Genomic DNA, 3,639 nt, shown 5'->3' with positions numbered 1-3,639 from the left:
GGCAATATCATGTATGTAAATAAATTCAGATGCCGCTCGAGTTATTTTAAAACAATCAGTCTAACACTAATCAGCTTACTCAGAGACATAATCTTACCCTAAAAAAGTGGCAAATCAGTACACAGTGTGCAGAGTAAACTACATGGAGCCTAGGTGAATATAAATGCCACCATGTCGTCCATGTTGGGCTTCAAGTTGGGTCCCTCCAGATGCACTGGAAGAGCGGCCTTCAGCTTCCTCTTCGCCCGCCTCGACCTGGCTCCCAGAGGCAGGCTCCTTGCCCCTACTCTCGATGGGGACTTCACCCTTGCCCACTGCCATGGGTATGCATTTCCTTTGCCTCGTTGCCTCCCAAGACAATCCTGCTTCAGCACCCACTTGAAATACCCTCTCTCCCATGGAGCCTATCATCTTGCCGGCCGTTCTCACAGCAACTGAGTCAATTATGGGTGACAGCTGCGGCCAGCTGCTGATTCACAAAGCTATTGAGCATTGACGGTGTACCCCCAAGGCATACTCATTCAATGAGCCCTTGCCCTATGAGTTCCTGTTACTACTGCCCCCATTTCATGGGTGAGGAAACTGAGGCACTGTGTGGTAAAGAGCCTACCCACCCCACTGCTCATAAATGGCTGAGCTCCCGGAGGCTTCAGCTCCTCCTCTGCCCAGAACTGCCGCTTGCCAATTGCCAGGCACCAAGCTGTGTCTCTCACGGATTATTTCCAAGCATCTAAATTTCTGCAGTTTTGAGGATACAGAATCTAAACCCACCCCCATGTCACTTCAATGTCTGCTTTCTTTCTTCAAAAACACGTCCAGGAATTCTTTTTTGTTTCCTCTGGTTGTTTGTACAAATAACTGTGTCGCAGCGGCGACTTCCAGCACATGATAGCTGAGCACCAGAGCTCTCTTATGAAGATGCCATGTATGACCACAAAGAAAACCCTCTGACTCCTCTCGAGGGGTCCACAGTCCAGCTGCAGACAAATTAAAACACAAGAGTTAGCGAGGGAAGAACCAAGGGCTAAGACTCCGGATAACCTAGCACGGACCTCAGAAGAGGGAGGGGGAGGGCTGGAGCCATGCGGGCAGATCCCTGGGAAGAGGACGGACCTGGATTGAGATCCCAGCTCTCCTGGCACCACTGCCTGACTGTGGCCAAACTCCTTCACACCCCGAGCCTTGGTGTGCGAAGCTGCGGCTTCCACGGTCCCTCGGCGCCCTGTGGAGATGTGACAAGCATCCATTCAGCTCCGGATGGGCTGAGGCGGCTGCATTGAGACTTCAGTACGATGTCGCTGTGATTCCTCTTCTGTTGGCTTTCGGGGTTTTCTCATTTCTGGAATGAAACGAGCTCTTCTGTCTTGGTGTCCTGCAAAGGAGTAGGTGAGGCCCGGGGAGAGCTGGTGTGGCACAAAGCCACTGCCAGGCCCTCCTTCCTTCCCCTTCAACTATGAATGTGCTGACTGAGGAATGAGCACGGGCATTCAGTGTCACCCAGGAGTACGCTGGCATGACCTTCAGGACATGCTGCTCCCTGTGCGCTGGGCCCCAGCATGATTTCACAGAACTTCTCGAAAGTCCTTTAACTTTCATAGGGCACATCCGTCTGGTTTCTTGAAACTTAATGTCAAAGATCCGCACAACTAGCCCCAAAACAGAGCTTATGCCAGTGGTATGTTTGACCCTGATGACTCCGGATATAAGGATCCCTATTCCCCTGTGCCCTGTTTTGGAAATCTCTAGAACATAGGCCAGAAGCACATTTATCCAAAATAGTCTATCACTATTACTATGATTGTTGCAATGGTGATCGTGGTTAGGACTGGCTTAGGCTTCTATTACTCTAACTCCTACCACCAGCTCCCTCTGCCAGCCCTCCTCCTCCTCCTCCTCCTCCTCCTCCTCCTCCTCTTCTTCCTCTTGCTCCAGGAACTCTCAGCATTGCCACCGTATCAAGACTCCAACGCCTTCTCCTGCTCGAATCGCCGTCGGCGATTCCTACTTCTCTTACCACTGTTAATACTACAACCACCACCATCCCTCCTCCCTCCTCTCAAGGCCCACCCCCCTCCCAGCCCACCCTCTCCTCCTGCTGCCATTGCTACAACTGTCATCACATCCACCCTTCCACCACCGACAACTACCTGTGTTCAGTCAGCTTTGGCAACACGGGGACCAAAGCATCAGGCGAGCTCTACTTAGAGGAAAAAGAGATTGTCTGGGGCTCACGGTTTCAGAGTCTTAGTCCACAGACTGCCCAGTCCCTCGTGCTGGGCCAGGTGAGGAGTACATCATGGCGGAAGGGCAAGGCAGAGAAGCAGAGAGAGAGAGAGAGGGAGGAGGGGAATCACCTGAGGGAGGATGAGCCCTTCCAGCGCAGGCCCCCAGGGACCCACCTCCTCCCACCACACCCACCTGCCCACGGTTACCTCCCTGTCTGGCCATTGGACAGGATGGACTGCTTAGTTACCGCTCCCCAATCCACTCATTTCCCTCTGAACGCTCCTGCGTGAGCACACCTGAGGGAGATGCATCATGTCCAAACACTGCCGCCTTTCCAGGTAATTCCTCCTGCTGCTGCCGCTGTAGCTCCAGCACCACTCTGCGTGGGAGGGGCTTCTACCTCCATCACTGCTGATTCACCAACTGCCTCACCTCCACCTGTAACTCTTCCTCATCCTCCCCGGCAACTGCTCCACTTTCCCAGGAGACATACTAGAGTGAGCTCCGATTAGCATTTTCTTCATGCTCACGTAGTACCAAGCAAGCATGGTGCCAACACTTGGCATATGCTTTTCGTTAGCCACCACAAAGTTTCGGTGACGTAGGAATCCTCTTGGTTCTCACCTGGTAGGTGAGTGATTGAGGCTTGGAGACCTTGAAGGACAATCCCAAGACCTGTCATGGAGTCCGCAGCAGTCCTCCTAGTTCCTCAGGCCTCTGCTCTTTCTGAATCTCCATGCTGCTTCCAGCCATGTCAGCACCGACAGTATGTTTTTGATTTTTCCCTTTGTCCATGTTCTTGTGCAGAGAGATGGGAAGTGCACGCAGTGGGGAAGACAATGACCGATCACAGCGCTTCAGGGTAAACAGGAAGCTCTCACAAAGCGGCCAGCCAGCCAGCCAGCTTGTCTGCTGACCTTGGCCTTGGTCATTCGTCCTCCCTACATCCCCTCCAATGAATGAGCAATTCCACACCTGAGATAATCTGTGCAATGGCACCAGGTAGGCTTTTGCAGCCCCCTGGACAACCATAGACAGGACTCACACAGATGAGTGAGGGTGGGGAATGACACCCCCTATGTTCATACGGCATCTTTGTCTCCGGGTCCTTCCCCCTCCAATCCTGCCCAGCCTCCTACATCTGAACAGGCGTACTCTGTAGATCTGTGAGGAGAACAGTAGCCATCCCTGCCCGTCCCTGACTGTGCCACTTTATTCTTCAAACTCGTGGGGCTGCGTCCATTCATGCATTCAGGAAAGCAGCCATTCCTCCAGTGAGTCTGTAGAAAGGACGTGATTCAGGACAAGCTCAAGCAGAGAGCACTGCAGTGTGTTTGCAATAATGCACCTGGACATGAGGACTTCTCTTCCCAGGGCTCCTGTCAAAGCCTTGGAGGGTAGAAGCCCAGGAGA

The 3,639-nt window shown here is 52.8% G+C and overlaps 1 long non-coding RNA gene across 1 annotated transcript; it reads right to left on the bottom strand.

Moving 5' to 3' along the window:
* Nucleotides 1–913: 913 nt before the first annotated feature.
* LOC306648852 lies at nucleotides 914–2,969 on the bottom strand. Its single transcript, XR_013760512.1, has 3 exons — nucleotides 2,851–2,969; nucleotides 1,114–1,339; nucleotides 914–977 (listed from the first exon to the last, which is right to left on the bottom strand). It is a non-coding gene; the product is annotated as an uncharacterized lncRNA (long non-coding RNA).
* Nucleotides 2,970–3,639: the final 670 nt, after the last annotated feature.

Source organism: Sciurus vulgaris (genome assembly GCF_902686455.1).
Source record: "Sciurus vulgaris genome assembly, chromosome: 17".
Taxonomy (NCBI): domain Eukaryota; kingdom Metazoa; phylum Chordata; class Mammalia; order Rodentia; family Sciuridae; genus Sciurus; species Sciurus vulgaris.
The sequence above is the reverse complement of the archived record's forward strand: the minus strand, read 5'-3'. Positions and strand labels throughout refer to the sequence as shown.